At 35.1% G+C, this 21599-nt stretch overlaps 1 protein-coding gene across 10 annotated transcripts in view; it reads right to left on the reverse strand.

Moving 5' to 3' along the window:
• The window catches only part of EPS8 (EGFR pathway substrate 8, signaling adaptor), a 246132-nt gene that overhangs the window by 86936 nt on the left and 137597 nt on the right, over positions 1 to 21599 (reverse strand). For 4 of the 10 annotated variants that reach the window (XM_081309610.1, XM_081309611.1, XM_081309606.1 and 1 more), the window contains 2 exons: positions 9924 to 10034; positions 9540 to 9793 (listed from right to left, as the gene is read on the reverse strand). The exons of 5 other annotated variants lie outside the window; for them this stretch is intronic. The gene's annotated coding sequence lies outside the window, so the exon portion shown is untranslated. The remainder of the gene's footprint in view (positions 1 to 9539; positions 9794 to 9923; positions 10035 to 21599) is intronic. One more of the 10 variants, XM_081309607.1, reaches the window with a different exon arrangement.

Genomic DNA, 21599 nt, shown 5'->3' on the forward strand with positions numbered 1-21599 from the left:
TTTAAATTCTTTGGATATAACTGCATTCTCTAGTTCTGTGAAGAACATCATTGGAATTTTGATGGGAATTGCATTGAATCTGTATAGCACTTTTGGTAGTATGGCTATTTTCACAATACTGATTCTTCCAATCTAAGAACATGGGTGGTCTTCTAAGGTCTTCTTCTATTTCCCTCTTTAGTGTTCTATAGTTTTTATTGTAGAGGTCTATTATCTCTTTTGTTAGATTGATTCTCAAGTATTTTATGTTTCTGAAGCCTCAACAATTTAGAGACTCTCAGCAACTTAGCTAGACCCTGTCTCAGTATAGAAAATAAAAAGGCCTGGGAATGTAGCTCAGTGGTAAAGTGCTCCTGGGTTCAATCCCCAGTATCAAAACAAAACTGGAAAATAGCCCCGTAGTTATTCTCTTAAACATCAGAAATATGAATCTGGGCATGGTGGCACACAACTATAATCCCAGCAACTCTGGAGGCAGAGGCAAGAGGATCATATGACAAGTTTGACACTAGCCTCAGCAATTTAGCAAGGCCCTAAGCAACTTAGTAAGACCCTGCCTCAAAATAAAAAAATAAAAAGGGCTGGGTATGTGATTCATTGGTTAAGCACCTCTGGGTTCAATCCCAGTACCAAAGGGGAAGAAAAATTAGAAATATGATTAATATGAGTAAATTATCTCACTATTTGGGTAGATGGGTATCTTCTTTCTCGCTGATCAAAACAAAATTTCAACTCTTAGCACTTACTACATCTGCTAGCCAACTATTATTTTTTTGTAAGAAAACAGACTTATGATATCTAATAAAACATCTTCAAACTTCACATTAAACCCCAACAGTCTGCTATCATTACACTGAAGTTTAAACTTAAATAAAATATACACAAGTATCGTTAAAATCTTGTATAATGAAACATACATATGCTGTTACTACCATAGCTATTTTTTAACCTAAAAGTCTAACCTCCACAAATAACCATGAATACATTTTCTTTCTGTCTCCAGTTTCCATTCATCTTCTTACCTAAGATTACCTCTCTCTTTTTTTAATTCTGTAAATCCATAGTTCATCTCTATTTTATGGCAAATATCTTACATGGTTACTGCAATTTTATCTCATATATTCAGGAAATGGGCAACCCTCTCCTTTTTCTCTTTCGACTTGATGAATTCCTCAACAAACTCAAACCTGTAAATGAGAGTATCTCAATTAAGAATTCCAATTTGCTTATGAAGAAATAAGTTCTATTAATAGGAAGTAGTTGAGTATATAACTTCCTTAGTAAATCCCTAAGTATGATTATCATGTGTTAGTTGGTTGCTAGGGATCACTTCGACCCCTCCCTCCCCAGATTCTAGTACAGAACATCCTTCCTCAATTGGTTGTTTTAGAAAAGAGGCTACATGCATCCTATCTCAAATTCTTTCTTGACATTTTAATAATGCAAACTTACTTTTCATACTCATATGCAGACCCAATTGGAGCAATCTACATTCATTTTTTTCCTCTTTTCTGTGCAGCATGACTTCAGGTTAAGCTCCATTCAGACTCTCAAACAGCAGTTAAGATTTGAGAAAGCTGGGCAGGCAGTAGCCTAAGCAACCTTTGGGATTACTAACAACCTCAGTATCTTCAAGTAATCAGATTGACTTCAGAGAGGAGGGTAGTGGTCTTCACCAAGCAATCCCTGGGCTCACAATTATACCAGTAATTTCCCAGCAAAATATCCATTTATTATTTATCCATTCAATAAATCTTGCTGAAGGTGTACTACCTGCCAGCAGGTACTATATATGCAAAACAGGTATAATTTCTGTCCTCAGACTTGTTAGGAGATACAATGGCCTTCTTTGATACTTCCTTGGATATGTATGCCAAGCCCTTTCCTGCCTAACACACTCTGTCTGGAATAATTATCCTCTTTGTTTTTGCCTAACTCCTGCAACTCTGCCTAAAAATGGCCCCTGTCAGGAAGTCATTCCCTGACTGACCAATTTGTCTCAGATGCCTCATACATGAACAGATTTTTCTAAAAGGGTGCACCTGGAAAGGACACTTACCATGAATGGAGTGTCTGATATATGTTTTATATCTGCTTTGCAAAAATAAACTACTACCCTCTACACTTTTTTTGAAGCAGAACACATTTTCCTATTTTGTACTTTATATTAAAAATATTTAAGTTTCATCTTTCTTCTGGGTGAATACTATATTATTATTTTTAAGTATGAAACTTGAAGTTTCTGTCCTTTAGACTTTCTTTAAAACTCTTTATAAATGCATCCAAAGATATTCCCTAATGTACAAATTTTATAATAAATTTGACAATTCTCAAACCTATCTTGTTTTATGATTACACACCTTGGTTTTTTTGAGTCACTAGCTAAACTTAACTACAATGTCCATATTTGATATCTACTTATTTTCTTTCTTTCTTTCTTTTTTCTTTTTCTTTTCTTTTTTTTATTTTTTATTTTTTTTGGTAGTAAGGATTGAACCACATCCCCAGCCTAATATCTACTTATTTTCAAGTCAGAATTATGAAGTCTATGCTCACTGTTACAAGTTTTCTTTACCACTCTGTTATCTGGAACAAGCCAGATACACATGAAATCCTACTACTTGTTAAAAGTCAAAGTTGAGGCTTTCTTAAACTCCATGAATCTAGTTTCTTCATTTGTAAAATGGTTATAAAGTCTCTCAAGGATATGAAAAGTAAAAAAGATAAAAAGCCCCCAGCAAAACATCATGCTAAATAAATATCAATTCTTTCCTACATTTGGAAAAAGGGTCACATGTTTAAAAATGTAACCCCTTACAAAATATAACAACACTTTACACACCTAATCTGATTTCCTAACAAGAACAAGCCTAAAGTCTTTTTGCTTCACAAGTTACACAACAGGTCAGACAACAAAACTTTTTGAAAAAGCCCAAGTTCAAAATATTTTAGGCTTTGTATGTCACATTGTATCTTTATCAATATTCTTCATTTTTGTTTTTATACTTAATAACCTACTAAAAACGTAAACATTATCCTTGGCTCATAGAAAGAAAACAGGCCTCTGGCTGTAGTTTGCTGACCCTCAGCTTTAAGTTCACACATACTCATTATTTCTACCCTGGCTTACCCTATGACTTCATCTTGATCAATGCCCAGCTGAACACTATTGAACTTCTAGTTTGACAAACAGTAATTAAATGCTTGGTCTTATGTAAAGGCCTTGTGAGGTAACTCACTACCTAAGGGGAAAAAGACACTTCACACACTACAAAAGAAGCCCAGCCATGCATTGCCTAAGCAGAGGGGTATGCTCTGACAAATTTGGTACCTGGATTTTGTCACTGTGGGATCACAGAACGCACTTACCACTCCTGAGCTGAATGGTATGGTTGACAACCTGTTGCTTCCAGGGTTCAAACCTAGATAGCATGCTACTGTACTGACCACTATGGGCAACTGTAACAAAATAGTATTTGTGTATTTAAACATAGAAATCATACAATGAAATCTTACATAAAAGATTATTCAAAGGGTACACCTGGAAAGGACACTTAGCACGAAGGCAGCATGCAGGCTGGGAGTGGCTCTGGGGGAGTGAGTGAGTGAGTATGGAATGGACATTACTGCACCTGACTAACTTAGAAACGCTGTATACTCAGGTTACGCGACATTTGTTAAAAAAATACACACACACACACACACACACACACATTTCTTCAATAAATTAATCTTAGCCTACTCTTAAAGCTTTTTATAAAGCTTTTCAACTTGTTAATAATATTTAGCTTTAGCTTAAAACACTAACACATCGTAGAGTTGCATAAAAACATTCTTTCATTATAAGCCTTTTTCCACTTTATAATTTTATTGTTTTCGCTTTTTAAACTTTTTGTTAAAAACTGAAGCACAAGTACACACATTAGCCTAGGCCCACACAGGGTCAGAAAGGTCACCATCACTATCTTCCATCTCCACATCCTGTCCCACTGGCAGATCTCCAAGGCAGTAACATGCATGGAGCCACCATCTCCTATGACACAGTGCCTTCTGGAACCACTCCTGAGGGACTTACGAGGCTGTTTTATAGCTGGCTTTCACACACACGTAAACTCTAAAATGATGATAAAAGGCATAGTGTAGCAGATACATAAACCAGTTAACATATTTATTATCAAGTACTATGCGTTATACACAATCATAGGCGCTACACTTCCACTTGGCTGGCAGCACAGCAGGTTTGTTTAGACCAACATCATCATGTGAGAGAGCACCACACCATGGTGTTCTAGACAGGAGGCATTTTGCAGCTCCATTACATTTCATGGGACCACTGTCCTGTTTGCAGAGCCTGACTACACAAATAAAGCCTTTTGAGGGCTTCCTCTAGTGCCACCTCTGATTTTTCTGATTCTACTATAATCAGCATTTATAGCATAAACAGTTTATGCTTGTGACCCTTATATTTCTCTTACCATAGTCTTGTATTGAAATTAGTGCTGTCAGTCCCTCTGTGAGAACTAGTTAGGCTTTGGACGCACTGGAGGTCCTACAGCTCCACCTCCACCTGGCTCTATCCTTTCCATGTGAAGGTACTGATGCAAACTCACCTTCTCCCTCCAAATTTCCAACACAATCATTTCTTACTTTTTTTTTTTACAGTTCAGCTCACCATCTTATCCCTATTCTCTATTTTTTTCCCCACTACTCTTTATGTATAAGTGCCAGGAAAGACAGAATCAGTTTCAGCTGTTGTCTGCCTCTGATGGTCTGTGCGTTCTTAGCCTAAGTACCTTTGTTTCTTCATCTATCACAGGAATCAAAACAGCCTGTGATGCCAATGACAGCTATTAAGTGCAAAGGAAATAACACATGTGGTAGTTATTAGTTTATAATCTACAATGTATTCTAAGGGACCACTGAGATCTAAAGCACAGAAATCAAATTCAATTCTTTTCTACCATTTATGAGTTATTGACCTTAAGCAGGTTAATTAACCCTTGGAAGCCTTCATTTTCTTCATCTATAAAATGAAGACAGTATAATAACTATTCCTAGGTTTTTTTTTTGAAGATTACATGACATAATCCATGTCAAGCACTGATCACAGTAAGGCTAGCACATAATAGAGGCTTAAAAATGTTGAACATAATTCTTATTACTTAAGGATAAAATATATTTTTACTACAGGGGGCCACAGCATTGCATGTTTACTTTTGAGTTCCTATTCACTTTTAAGACAATTCATTTAGTCCCACCAGTAAGTTTATGCCTCCCTCCCGCCTTTTCAAACAGTATATTGGTGAAACAAGTTCTCAGGCTTTCTCTGTTGCATGGTCTTCTTTCTTACAGGGACCAGTTAGTGTCTTTCACCACTGTGGGGGGTCGGGGGCATGGAAAGAAGAATCAGTTCACACTCTGAGGGTTGCCAATTAGCAAAGTTAAGTGCTGTTTTAATGTAAAATCTATATATATAAAAGCATGTATGCAAAGACACTTAATTAAAACCACAGAGCTTATGAGAAAAATAAAGTTAGAGGTAAATGATCAAAAACATTTTTAATAACATATTTTAAAAAAAAGAAAAAATAAGAATCTAATGAAGACCATAAGACCATACCACAGTCTTACATTTGTTAAATGGTTATTTTAAAAACAACAACACTGCAATAATATGGCACTTCACCTTGTAAAAGATCTGAAGCTAGTGTGTGGAATTGGCTGTCAAAGGCTGCAGCCTGTGATTGGAAAGTGGTAAAAGAAGGATTACCTGAAATCAGACGGAAAGTTATAACATAAAATGTGTGTGGGTGTGGTTCATGATACATGTGACATAAGGTATCAGGGTATCTAAGGTGTGTACATTTGCATTCTGAGTGTCTCCATGCAACTCATTGTTTTAAAGAGACAATGAAGGAAGGTAAAGAAAATATTTCTTACATGCAATCAAGCATAAGGGATGTAAAATTTTAATTGTGCTCAAATTGTTCCCTAATGTCAACCACTTAGTAACAAATTCCCATTTTTAAAACCAGCATTAAAGCAAAACTATTTATTCTCTTAAGACAGAACTGTAGTCAGTATCTACAAAGCCAGTTTGTCTTCCATTTCCTATCGGCCTCAAGTCTTTACCTAGGAAGAGCTGTTCTAATTCTACCAGTATCCAAGCCACCACACAACACGATCTAAAATGTTTATAAACTTCAACTTTGATCATTTCTTCAGCTTTCCCTTCTAGAAACAGCTCTAATTCAGAAATAAGGCCTTATTTCTTTAGACTTGTCCCTCAATGTGCATTTTAATAGAGGAGTAAAATGCCTTCTGGTGAATCCATTGCCATGTCATTCCATTTATTAAGTCCTCAAATATTTGTACTAAGCATATACTGAATGTAATACAACACAGGAGAAACTAGACCAAACTACTGTAAACTCAGAGTGACTTAGTCAATCATTTAAACTCAGTCAACATCACAGGAAGAGTTAAAATATCACAGCATATAAAAAGAAACAAAAGATAGAATGTGAAGCACCGTAAGAAAATGCAGAAAACAAAACATTATTTTTACAGTTGGGAGAGAGGACCAGGAGAAATTTAATGGTGCTGGTCAGTGAACCTTAGGGGAGAGTTAAATTTTAGTTATAAAGAGAGGCTTTCCAGTTGAAGTATGAGTAAAGAAAAATAGGGAGGAAATGGGAACTACAATATATATAGAACATTCAGAAACTTAGGCTGTAAACTAAGATACAGGATTACAGGTGATAAATTACACACTAGACAATGGTTTTTATTTGATGGGAAATGAGAAGTCCACTGACAACTTCTAGCCAGAAGAATGTGGCATGGGTTAAGAATGGGCAAAAGGGAGCTGGCTTTCAGGAGGCTAGGCTTTGAATAAGTAAAGAGAATTCATTCACAGTCTTTGGAATGCCAGCCCAGAGCAGCAGGACAGCTTTCCCCTACCACAATTCCGGGCTTTGTGTCCAAGATTGATATTCATGGCTCTATTTAATGGATACTAACTGTGTCATTTGGTCTGGCAAATTGTACGAAATGGTAAACTAAAGAAAAGTTACCTGCATAATGAGGAAAAGCTTTTTTTTTTTAAAAAGAAAAATTGAAGAGTAGGAAATTGTTACCAGAGCTTTAAATCTGGTGGTTTGGATTATGTACTTAACAAAGTTAAACAGTACTATTCTGAATTATATATAAATATCTGACACAATGTATTTTTAATTAAGAAAAGAACAACCTTCTTAAAACCAAAGCCTTCCTGCAGAAGGGCGATATGTGATCCAAGGCAAGCTTAAGAAACACATACCACTTTGCTGGGATCTTACATTACCAAGTACATTACTTCACAAATTGTTTTAACATTTGAGAAAATAATTTAATAATTAAGAATAAAAGTTTCTTCTAATAAAATTCTTAAATCTAGTTAATACAATTCTGTACACAAGTTTCTATATGCAAATGCTACAAATTTTAGACAAAATAAGAATTATAATTTCGTCAAATAACTGACAAGTCAATTTTTAAGTATTTACGTGTCAAATTAAATAACTGAAAACCTATACATGAACTAAACTCTAAAGGAATTTTAAAATACTTGTTTAATTAAATTTGAAAATCCTATAGGGTAAATAATCAAAAGAGTATATGATAATTTACTTCATTACATCCTATGCACAAAATCTTTTTTTTTTTTTTGAGAGAGAGAGAGAGAGAGAGAGAGAGAATTTTTTTTTGTTTTTGGCGGACACAACATCTTTGTATGTGGTGCTGAGGATCGAACCCAGGCTGCACGCATGCCAGTTGAGCTGTTGAGCGCGCTACTGCTTGAGCCACATCCCCAGCCCCTCTGCACAAAAATTTTATGATTTCAACTAACAATTATTTAAGCCTAAAATTCAATGAGCTGACTATGTACCTTAAAACTCCAGACAGTTCCCTCCATTAAACTTCATACCTACTTTTGTGAATTAATGGCAAATGATGTCCCTGAAAAACAAACTAAAAAGCAGACTTCTCTATACAATTTATTTCAGAATTATTTATATAGAAAGAAGACTAAACACGGATCCTCTCTCTAGTCGTCTCTTCTTATATACAATTTACTTAAGTTAAATTGAAAAAAGTTTTCAAGTCTAGCTGTTGAGAAGCCAAAACCTCTTTTAAACCATTCCAGGTACAGTATATACAAAGGCACCCTTAAAGCGGGGACAACTGGGTCAAAGAACAAACTATTTTACATACAATTCCCAGAGAATACATGAAGTTTATATTCCACATGATACTGACAGTTGCCTTGGAATTTGACCAGTAAAGCTCACTGAAACTTTATTGGCAAGGTAAGGATAAATTGAACTATAAACATCTCAAGGACGCTCAACTATCTATTCTACTAAAAGCTGCATAACTCATATGATAGGTAAATTTTGTGTGCATTGATAATATCCCTTATGGTATAGAAAAATCTTTAAAAATAACAGACACATTACAGGAAAATCAACATATATGAGAATATATTTCAAAAAGGTTCAATAAACCATAAATCATGGCACTCGAACTGAAAAATACACATCTCCCAGCACCAAAACAGTGACTTAACCAGTTATTTACTTTTGTTATCTAGTATGTTCAGACACAATGTTATCAGTTCCTGGTTGGTTTTAAATAGTATCAGTCTTAGCCTTGAATGTAGTTACTAGTAATAGAACAATAACAAAAAGGTTGCTTCTGAATATGATTAAATGTAAGAAACCAATAAGAACCTGGAAAATAAGACATCTATATATTAAGAATCATGTTTGTAACTAAACTCAAATTTGATGTTTAAAACACATAATTATAAACTTGGATTTTGAAACAGATGTTCTTTAAAGATTCCATTAATTAAACATTTACAAGTTCCATTAATACACATAGATTTTTAAAAAGAAAACTTTAAATACACATATTCAACTACATTTTAGGTCCCAAGTGAAAATGTTTACCCAGAAATCTGGCAAGGTCAAGTCTGTGGGACTCAAAGCCAATAATAACCTAAGAAGGCTAAACCTGGTTAATAAGCAAATTCTCATAATACAACTAACATTGTATAAACAATTCAAAGCAGTTAATATTTATAGGATAATCACAGTGTTTTGTATATAAGTTCAAAGTAATTTTAAGAAAAATTGATGTCTTGTTCTCTGTGTATTTCCCAACTGTTAACTGTCAACAGATCTCTTTTAGCTCTAAAATGAGGGGGAAATTATTCTCTTAACCACCATGACCCAAAGGAAGAAAGTCCTTTAAATCCCCATCACTGTAAGCAAGAAGACAGGAGGCAGGATTCTGTAAAGCCTGGGGTAACACCAATTTCACCAAGTTCAAAATCCACTTAGAATATCAAAAGGGAATTTAAAAAATTGTCAAAGGGCTTACTTGGACTAAAAATATTACTGCAAGTTTCAAGGTCCACAAACACCTTCTCTAATAATTACGCCCTTGAGAGCCCTCCTTAGCAAAGAAAATATTCACAAGCTCAAACTTACCTACCCACACAATTCAGGCAAAACTCCTCCAAGCAATCCTCAAGGTAATACTGAGAGGGCATTCCTCTCAGCTCACTTATGTGCCAAGTGACCTCTGGCACATCCACAGAAAGGGTGGAACTTCAAGCTTAAGTTTCGGTATTGTACCAGACTGAACAAAGTTTCTCCTTTGGCTTCTCTAGGGCGTTAACTAAGACTTCCTCTTCTTGTTAAGTGAGTAAACACAGTTACTATTAAGAGCTTCCAATTCTTGCCTAAGGTGGTAAAAAAAAGTTGGGGGGGGGGGCGGTTACATGGTCAAAAACAATGGCTAACATTGATTGAGAACTTACTATGTGCTCTAAATTAACACTATAAGGATAGTTACTATAACTCATTACTTACATGCTGAAGAGGCAGAATCTGAGGAATAGAGTGTTAATAAATAACTTCAGGGAATTGTGGGCACAGCAATATGTTTCAAAGAATTAATGGAGAAGTCATCACTACAAATGCCTTGAAAAGACAAAAAATGAGTGGAATGAAATCAAATATATAGCTTTACTCACAATAAAGAAAATTCCCTGATGCCAAACCAAAGCTAGATCCAGAGGCCAAAGTGGCAAGCGCAAATACAAATACAGCCAGCGGAGGCCCTGAAGAATGCTCACTGGAGTCTCCTGAGTGCTTCAGTCTAGATTCAAATTGATAGCATGTCCCCCTAAGCAGACAAGAGCAGAAGAAAAGCATTTGCTCAAGAGAGCAGAACTGTGGTAGATTTCAGCTCCACTATTCCTCAAAACAGAATAAAATCTGCACAGTTGTATATAGCAGTCCTGATGTCCACATGTGGACAGAAGAAGTCTTGGGTACATAAGGTATAAAGTTGTAGGAAGGCCCTTCCATAAAACCAGAGCCATTTTCAAAGTGCTTCCACTGCAGTTAAAAAAGTGGTGGGGGCACAGATGAAATTCATCCATTACCTTAGTAATATTTTAAGGGAGCTTGTCTCTGAGAATATGGGGGAGAAGGTAGGGAAAATATTGCAATAAAAACTTAGAATCCTACCAGGCATGATGCCTCACACCTGTAATCCCAGCAATTTAGGAGGCTGAGGCAGGAAGATCACAAGTTCAAGTTGTGTCTGAGCAACTTAGTGAGACTCTATCAAAAAAGGAAAGGAAGGAAGAAAGGAAGAAGGGAAGGGAAGGAAGAAGGAGGAAGGGAAGAAGGAAGGGAAGGAGGAAGGGAAGGAGGAAAGGAAGGAGGAAGGGAAGGGAAGGGAAGGGAAGGGAAGGGAAGGGAAGGGAAGGGAAGGGAAGGGAAGGGAAGGGAAGGGAAGGGAAGGGAAGGGAAGGAACTTAAAGTTTGAATCTTATTTGTGTGAGACTATCCAAGCTAAGAAATTTGATCATGGGTCAGTGATACCCCTAGAGTATCTAGAAGAAGCAAACATAAAACCACTTTAAAGTAATACTCCATAAACAAGGTAACATCAGCAGACAGAAAAAACAAACCAAACAAAATATAGCCACTAAAAGTGAATTTATAATTAAATTGCAAAATATGTGAGAAAATTATTCATTAACATAAGTATTTATGATCGTTAACATAAATACTAAACAGAAAATTTAGAACTCCTTTGAGTTTTTAATATGAAGACTCAAAAAGAGTATATTTAAGTTAATAAAGTGCAAATAAAGAAAAAAAATAGAATAGAAAACCAAAAGATTAGGTAGGTTTTACCAAACCCAATTCGAATATATGCATATATATAAATATATGCAAATATATTGTACACAGAGCACCCAGGTTTTCCACCAGATTTCTTATAACTTGAAAAAGGAATAGCAGCAACTGTGGATAGAATGTTTAAGATTTACTTCAAAAAGTCAACACTGATATTCAACAGTCTAGCAGGACCAATTTCTCTCCAACTTTCGTTTTCTGCCATCTCTTAAGCTCCTGACCACTCTGCTCTGCGTTTCCTTATTCCTGGAATTTCTGACCCATCCCCATGCTGTCCTTTATCATCTCCAGCAGCCAGGTGAAGTAAAAACTAATGTGCACCCAGATCTCCCTTCAGAACTGATGGGTTATTCCCCAATTGCTCTTGTACTCCTCACCCAACATCATACCTTCCTCCCAGGATGGTTTTTCAGACATCCAAAGACTGGTTGGCATGTAGAATATAAAGAGTTGGTTCTCTCTCCCCAACTGAGGAGGACAGTGAGAAGCCATTCCAGCTTTGGAGTTCCCCATGGGTCAGATCTTCCTCGAGACTGCATTAGCAGCCCAAATTATCACTCTGCCCAATACCAGTTCTTTCCTTCCTTTCCACAGGGATTGATGCCAAGAGTACTTTTTAGTGTACTTGCCACTTGCCACTATTAGTATATCCACAATGGATATATTAATAATATCCATTTCAAAGTCTGCTTCCTAGGGAACCCAAACTGGGCAGAACGGCATCAGGAAAAAACGGCAGAGTTCAGATACTCAAGAGAATGAGAATAAAGGAATACTGATTTCTTGAAACCAATAGGGAGAACAGTAGAAAGCACAATCTCTTCAGTGTGAAGATCAATATTAAATGTAGCATAAAGGAGAGACTTTAAAATGAATAATATAATCAAAAGTAACAATACAATCATAAAATTCCAAGCTAACATTTCAAGGTATTCCTGTAGTTGAGATCTAAAAGAGATCTGAGAGGGTGTTCCAATTCTAACCCCTGTCATTCTTAAGATAATTTCTCATAAACCCACAAGTTCCCCGCCGCCCTCCCCCACTCCCCGGCTCCTCCCCAAGAAAAACATTATCACTCAGAAAGAGTTTTCCAGTAATAAGTTAATAGTGCTAATAAAGTAACAATATTTTGATATACTTTTTGCTTCTGAATCATTGGTAAAGGTGCTAATAAAGTTTTAAGAAAGGCTAATCCAATATAGGATGGTGTATGACAAATCATTGTCCAGTATAAAACAAAAAAATGAAATCATCTATATCTATGCATATGTGCACTTAGGATGCTATGACCTAAGGGAATAAGCCATTACCCATGGACCTAAACAAGGATGCAGATCCTTGGGTATTGGCTTATTCCCTTAGCATAAGGCAGTTTACCAGAAGGGATCAGATAAAATATCATATATTGAAATATGACAAAATTGGTTACTATGCATTTTTCCATAGCCTTTTCAGGATGCTGGAAATTGCATATATACCTCTTTACTGGTAACCTTGTCCAACATCCCATACCTTGTAAGCACACATAGAGGCAGACAAGATAGGCAATAGCAATAACCTGTGAACTAAGATCATCACATCTTGAAATGATAAAGGGTCACTTACATACAGTGTTAGAAGAATCAAGCAGAATGGATCAACAATGTCACAACCCCTTTCATCTTGGAAGTACAGTTCCTGTACAGGTTAGCCCCAGCTCATCATCTGTCCTTCATTCCTTCCTCTCCTAAGACAATATGCTTTGTCTTCCCAAAATCAACATTTCTTTTACTTTCTTGAAGAGAGTAAGAAACTAATGTATTAATAATGAGATAATCTAAAAGAGATTTTTGCTAGGTAAAAGTCTAAAATACATCCTCAAATTTCAATTATAAACAAGATATCTAAATTCTTATTGGTAGAATGACCATTTAAATTCTTTAACAATATATCTGAAGAAGGTATAGGAAATGTAATTTACATTTGGAGAGAATCATATCTAACTACTAACATACCACAGGTAAAAGGACAAACATGCATAGTATGTAAGTGAGAGGAAAAACCAATTTATTCATACAAAGAAAAAAGACTAAATGGCTCACTATGGGTTTGGAGTTATTGTTTGGTCATAAAACCTAGATTAAAGGTAGAAAACAGAAAAGTATATATAAATAAACACTTGGTTAGGTAACTAGATACAAACAGCAGCACCAATATAATTCCTTCTTCCCATCAGTTATTTAGAAGAATGAAATCATGATTAAATCTTCAAGTATACAGATGGCATGAGTCTTTTTTAAGTTAGTGAAATACTGATTTGAAAAGGACGAACTACAAAATCATGTAACAGAGTATGTAAGTGAACAAAATGACAATTTTACCTTAAACTTGCTAAATTTAGAAATAAACTAAAGGCAACACCATATAAAAATTATCTGATTAAGGATTTAAATATCTTTAATCTAAAAATCACTGTACAGTTCCAATAAATCAAGATCTTATTTGGCAATGTCAATTAAAAATTTCAACAAATTTTTTTTTTTGGGGGGGGGAGTGAAAACCAAAGGGGGAAAAGTGATTTCTCATGCCCATTCATCCCTATAACCAAAGACAAGGTATAAAACATAAAGCCCTCAGCACTAGAAAAACCACAGGTTTAGGTTTATGTACCATATATGCCACTTAGGAGCTCTGTAACATTCATAAGTAAGGTAACCTCTTACCTTTCACTTGTTCACTATAAAATGAGACCAGTTTGTAAGGCCTCATTCAGATATAATTTGCTAGAACATTTTCCTAATACAAATTTAAAAGGAGAAATATTTGCTAAATTAGATTTTGGCTAAAACACAGTAAGTAGCAGTTTTAGTCTTTTCAACCTACAATGATAAATTTCAGAAAACTGAAATAACCCAATATTCAGAAAACCTAGAGATGAATGAGATGCTATGAGGATATCTGTAAATTCTCTTGACAAATGATCAAATAACACTTTTTGCAGAATCTCCCATTTCTGCTTTTTAAAAATCCCATTTAAATAGCATGTACTGAAACACAATATATACAAAGAATTTCTGAGAGGAAGGTAGTGCCAATATTTCCCATCATTAAGATGTCACTTAAAATTTCCTCATTTCACCTGGTCCAAATGATAGAGAATGCATATCAAAAGAACTTACAGAATGTTCCTTATCAGGTAGCATTTTGAAACTTTTAATGTCATCCTCTAAATCTGTCCTTTCCACAAAAAGTTAAGCTCTAAATATAAATACAAATAATAAGAACAACAATAATAATGATGATGATGGAACTATTTCAGCTTATTAAAATCATGAGTGCACTGGAGTTCTCAAGTGCCATTTGGCAAGCAAATGGCATTTCATACAGAAGTACCAATTCTTCCTAGAGTATTTTTACCTCAACTCTGTAACACAGTCAGGAAGTTATCACATTGGCTAGATAATGAGGCTTACCCTCTCCTATCCATAATCATGAGCTATAGTACTGTACAGGAAGTGAGAGAAGAATAAAGGGAGAGGCCAACCAGCAAATAGAAAAAGAGAACTGTACCTGCTGATAAGATATCATCTAAGCAAAATATCAGGTGAAGTGCCCAACTTGAATTCTGAATCTCAAAACATTGTAAGGTATCACTAGCTAATAACAAGCAAGCAACCTTGGAAAAATTAAATCAGGAAGCATTACAATAAACAGAATGAAATGCCAGCTTTCTGAAGAGCCGTTTAGAAAAAGCTGTATAAATCTTTGCTAGCATGATATAGCCTATGTCATCCTTTGAAAATAAAACCTGCAATTAAATTTGCACATCAAATGATCCTTGAAGCTTGTATGTTACCAATAAATAGGGACAACAGAGGGGGCTTAAATCAGACAAGCCCTGTCAGTGGCACACAGAAGAGGAGTTACATAAAAGAAAACACCACAGCATCACTTCAAACACATCCTGAGGCTGATGCCATTGAGGTGCTGATACTAAGCTGCCAGGAGACACACCATTTTAAAAGTGCTTTAACTTCTGTTAATATCACTGGACCATAGTCTACCAAGGCAGAAAAATTCAATTATTGCCTTTGGCTGAAAATTTTTACCATAGTGAAGGTTTATCCTGGTTGGGTAAAATACTAAAGGTTACTTTCAAGTTTATCTTCAGTTGATAAAATGTTGATTCTCCAACCCAATTCCCAATCTGGGTTTAGTTTGCAGATTTGAGATTTGTAATGCTAATTCAGACTGCAGTACCTAATTCCCTCCTATTCCTGACATGGAGCTACAGAAAACAAACATATCAAAAGGCCACATGTTATTGTCAAAGAAGCCATGGATTTGAAATCTAAACCTTACTATTTCCCATGGCTAACAATTTTAGTATTACATGCCTTTAAAAAGATGATAAAAATAGGCAAAAAGCAGGTGTAAGAACTTGGACTCGGACACAAAACAGATCAAATCCCAACTCTGTCTTTTATAGCTATATGACTTTGGCCACATTATCTCACTAACTCTGGGTCTGTGAAATGGAAATAGTGTCTTTTTCACAGTGACTGATTGGAATAATGCACCTAAAGGGCACAGCCGTGCCTGAGTAACTGTACAAAACAAGCAGCAGATTTCAAAACATAACAACTCCTCAGAGTTTCCTCCTCTGAATAATTCAAATATTTTCTCCTTGCTAGGAGAGGCGTAGGTTCAAATGAGGTAACATAAATTATAATGCTTCATTACTCCAGGGTGACAGAGAACATATTGGTCATACTATGACATAACCAGATCATATTGTAAAAGTTGTACATTGGCAGTCACATTCTGGAAATTGTGACCAACAGTCATATTCATAATGCTCCTAAAATTGGCCACTCCTTAAAGCAAATCTGATCATATCATTTACTTAGTTAGAACCTTTCCATCCTGTCTGAATGCAGAAAGAGAAAGAAATAAATAAAATAGATAGATAGATTGGAATCAGATGCCTGTCACACTTCCCAAATTTGGGTCTTTCCATTGCCCCCTCACCTACTTTGCCCAGCCTAGGCCTCCTTGGGCAAGATGCTCTCTTTGCCTAGAAGTAAATCTATCCATCTCTTAGTACTTCTCATCCTCTAAGCTTCAGCTTATCACTTGCTCAGAGAAGGATGCATACTTATCCATCCCCCTACCTAACCCACCCCACTGCATTATTCTCTATAGGAAGATACTCTCATTTTCTTCCCATTACTTAATGCAATTGGTGATTCTGTACATTACTTGGTTTTGGCCTGTGTTTTCCAGTAGGACATGTGCTTTTTGAGGGCAAGGACTAGCCTTTGTTATTTACCACAATATCCCCAGCACTGGGCACAATGGCTGGCTCCAGCAGGTAAAGGGAACCAATATTCACTCAGAGTGAGAAGAATGCAAGAAAATGATACAACTCATATGCCAGAGCAGAACTCATATTCTTCCCTTGCAAAACTTACCCAACTACATATCTGCAATCAGACAGCAGTCTGTTATTCCCAACACTCACAATTTAAACCCACCACAAACCAAACAGGTATTATTTTTAACTAACAAAACCAAATGAATTTTTAACTCCAGTAGTTTTTCTAGACAGACAAAAAAACAGTTTTCTCCAAACTGTTTTTCTAGATAGAAACAAGCCAATATTTTTGAAAATTATATAAAACTCAACAGAAAAAAACAAAGTTTGCAGTGCTCAACAAAAAGTAATTACTTGGAAGCAGCCAGCTCTGTGAACCAATGAACATAAAATTTCGTCTACAAACCCAAAACAGTCTCTCTAGTCTGAGGCATGATGCTTCAAACACTAGCCTACTGGTTTTCCACTTTTGGAACTTTCCTTTTATGCATAATAATGGGAGAGGGCTGTATTTGTATATGCATCAATATAAAAGGATTTTCCCCAAAATTTAAAAAAGCAAATTTTTACTGCTATGATGAATTCAAATGAATTCAAATTCATGAATTGAATGATTTCTCATTAAAGTCTTCTTAGTATTAATTTAAAAGGTTACTTTTAAAAAGTGTATATTTCTTTGTCACGAAAATCTGTAACTATCATCCTTGCACCAAAATCTTTATACATAAGCTTGTTTTCTTAGAATGGAATTCTAGAGAAGGAAATGCTATGTGAAAGAATATGTCCATCTCTAAAATTATTTCTACACAGTCAAAATTGCCCTCCAAAGATGTTATACCAACTTGCACTGTCTTAGTCCATTTGGGCTGCTATAACAAAAATAATTTATAAGCAACAGAAACTTTTTACCCACAGTATGGAAGCACTGGCAGATTTGGTGCCTGATAAGGGCTCTCTGCTTCAATGATGGATGGAGTCCTCTAGCTGTATCATTCACAGCCAAAGAGATGAATAGCTCTCTTTAACTTCTTTTTAAGAGTACAAATCCTATTTAATCCCCTCTTAAAGTCCCCACCTCTTTATACTATCACATTGGTGACTAGATTCCAACTTATCATTTTTGAGTAGTCATATTCAGACCATAGCATATTTTCACTCATAGTTTATGAGATTTATTTCTGTTATCTTACGCTCTGACCCAAACATTAGATATCACTTCTTTTAAAAATCTTTTCCAGGGACTGGGATTGTAGCTCAGTGGTAGATCACTTACCTTGCATGTGTGAGGCACTAGGTTCGAATCTTAGTACCACAGAAACATAAATAAATAAAGATTTCGTGTCCATCTACAACTAAAAAGAATATTTGAAATATTTTTCCAATCTGGGTGAGGAAAGTATACATTTCTTGGTTTATTTGTGATTGTTAATCTCTCTTTAAAACCATTTTCCCTAATTGTTTCAATGCTTTCTTTCCAACTTTTTTTCACCTTTGCTTTTTCTGTTGGATCTACAGGAAACATTCTATCAGTTATCTGCATGGATTTTTCATTATATATGTCCAAGGCATAAATTTTTTCCCTCTAGACCAAAATAAACACACATCTTGGATTTATGTATTTAGTGTTAAGTTTCACCTTAAAAAATATAATATAAACTTATTCTACATCTACATTTTTTAAAAACATAGATAGATCCTTCTGTAAACTCAGTAACAAGATCAGACACCCAAATTTAAAATTACATCTATTTACCTTTTAAAAAATTCAGTTTAAGTGGTCCATCTTTTCTATATATCTCCTCAGATTATTCTAACTATGTTAAATACAAAACAAAATTTCCTTTTTGATCAACTCCCAATTAAGGTCATTTTATGTATAAGGAAATGAAGTTTTGCACATTAAGTTAATGCTATCACTCCAATCCCAAAGAGGTTACACCTTAATTTTTACTGCAAATACAGAATTAAGTTTTGGGGGCTTTTTAATATATTTTTTTAGTTGTAGTTGGACACAATACCTTTATTTTTTTTATTTATTTTTAGTGTGATGCCGAGGATCAAACCCAGTGCCTCGCACATGCTAGGCAAGCACTCTACCACTGAGGCACAATCCCAGCCCCAGAATTAAGTTTTAAAATATCCTATACTAAAGCAATACTTTATTTCTATAAGGACGCCTGTTAATGTCTTTATTTCTCATTAACTTAGAGTATTCTGGTCTTCTGGCTTAAGTAAAAAGTTCTATGGCTTCTTAAGACAATATAAAAATATCACTAATGAGACAGTAAGTCAATCTAAGGTCTATGAAATTACATGGTTTGATGTCAATATTCACTCTTCATCTCAGACTACCAAGATAAACAGTATACGTTATGTAAATGGTATGTTTCGAATTCTATCCACCCAAAAAATCTCCTTAGTTAGGTAAATATTAGACTTAGATCAGGGGCTGGGGCTGGGGCTCAGGGGCAGAACACTTGCCTCACATGTGTGAGGCAGTGGGTTTGATTCTCAGCACTGCATATAAATAAATGAATAAAATAAAGGTCCATCAACAACTAAAAAATAATTTTTAAAGACTTAGATAAAAAATAAAAACAAAAACCCCTCAATTCATAAAGAATAAGTGTTTCAGAATATGAATAAACTGATATTAAATTTTCTGTATCTTAAATAATATTATATAAATTAATTTAAATTGGTTACATTTCTATTTTAAAATTTGGTTGCTGACTGCTGTAGTATAAGTATTTATTAAACAGATACTGTGTGTGGATTTTTGGCAGTTTTTTTACATGAGTCTTTTAAAAAGACATACATATTCATAACTCCCCCACAAATTCTCCTGACAATAATCCATTTTGTAAGAGGTATGTTTACAGACATCTCAATATCTGCAAGTATAGATATGTTTTATTTTTAAAAACCTATCAATCTTCAAACTTTTCCTCAAAAGTTTAAAATAGCACACAACGCATTAAAATGAGTCTTCAGTTCACTTTCTGTCATCTTGATTAATTTGACAATGAAATAAAATTCAACATCCTTGGAGGATCATTCACTCCCAGGTATTCTGTTCAGAAACACTGGTTTTTTTTATATTAACTTTAAGAAAATATTATCATGTATTCCATTAGGATACCTTTAGTCCACGGATCCATGCCAATAAGTTACAAAAAGTCAACAGATATCTAAACCAACTTCTACTCACTTATGGAGACTGTCAGGAATTTTAGCAGTGAATTACTTTATACTTTATACTGAAATACACAAACGATGAACTTTGCATTGTCTGAAACCACTCTCACATTTATCAAGGAAAACTGTGTGTGCACACATTTTGTAGTGTATACAGCATACTGACTTACATTATTCTTAATTCTCATACTTTTGTTACCTTATCAAAGGTTACAAAAGAAGGTCAGGCAATGACTCTTAGTCATACAGTGGGTGATTCATTCACTTACAGTGCCACTCTGGACATCAGACCTGTAAAGATTTTATTACAACAGCCCTGATTCACCACCAAACAAAAGAGAGATGCATGAGGAAAAATAAATGATTAAGGGGAAAAGGGGAATTTTTCAAATTCACAAGCTCTGTCAATAAATAAATACTTATTATCTATATGCTGTATGTGTGTCTTAATCATTTGTTAAAATTTGTCTCATATCAGCAGGTTGATTGCTTTACAAATAAGATATAGAATCTTCACTAAAAGGATAATCTGTACTATAAATTCAGATTGAAATGCACATACTAAAATCATGAAAGCAGCACAGATATTCTGAACATCATAAACAGTGAACAAAGCATAAATCTAATAAAATCATATTTAAGAGTAAATGAAAAATCAAAAGATGTTAATATGAAGGCCAGTGAGCAGCCAGTCATAAAAACTGAATACACAGGAGGTTTCAGGAAGCAAAATGTCACTTCTGTGGCAGTAGGTCAAAAAGGCTTTGTGGAGGGCTGATAACGGAGGATTATTTCACAATAGAAACTAAAAGGCTGATAAAGCAAGAAGGATTGGGAGCTTATTTCATATGAAGGGTGGGTTGAGGAATGAAGCAGGAAGACAGCAATAAACCAGTGGGACAACTGTCCAGAATGACTAGGTGATGGGATCTGGGGAGGGTACGGAGGATCCTCTGTGGACACAAAATGCAGTCCCCGTAGTTGTCAAGGAAGAAAATCTAAAAACCAAATCCCTGGAATAGGTAGCAATGACTCAGTGGAGTTCAAATATGTGCCAAAGTTCAAGTACAAGAACTCGGACAAAAGTTGAGTTAATAAAATTGGTCAAAAGGGAGGGGCGAGGAGTCTACATGGTAACAGCACCAAATGAAAATATAACATGCACACAAACAGAATGATTTCTTCCCAGAGATACAAGCAAAATTTAGTAGGCATTCCTCAAAATACGATAGCGTGAAGAGGCAAATTTTGAAGTGATGATCTTTTTATCTTTTCTTTAATTTAATGTGAATTGGTAATTAGTTATTATACCCACCTTCTTCACCTCCTGAAGAAAAAAAAATGAAGAAATATTTAATAACAGCCCACTCTGTGCTGTGTACTATTACATATAACTGAAATCATACAGTCATCCTAGAAGCAGAAATGATGGCTCCAGTTTTACCAAAGATGCAAAGAAGAGGGGGGCAGGGAAATCTCCTTAATTCATCCTAAAACTGGAAAACCACTTTCAAAGATCTGGACCAAATTCTGTTGTGTGTGGCTAATTAAGATTTGATTGCTACAGTTAAACAAGAATGATTGAAATTCAGTCAGCAGTACTTTTTTCAGGGTGTACAATTTGTTCTCTTAAATCATCATTCTACTAAGAAATCTTATTAATTTTATATAAAAAATATAAGTTACACACAAAGTACTGTAGTTTTACTATTTAAGTTTCTCACAATGCCTGTGGCACCTAGGGTTCTAATTCACTGTCAAGCAGACTTGTATCTACC

This window comes from Spermophilus citellus (genome assembly GCF_964194105.1).
Source record: "Spermophilus citellus genome assembly, chromosome: 10".
Taxonomy (NCBI): domain Eukaryota; kingdom Metazoa; phylum Chordata; class Mammalia; order Rodentia; family Sciuridae; genus Spermophilus; species Spermophilus citellus.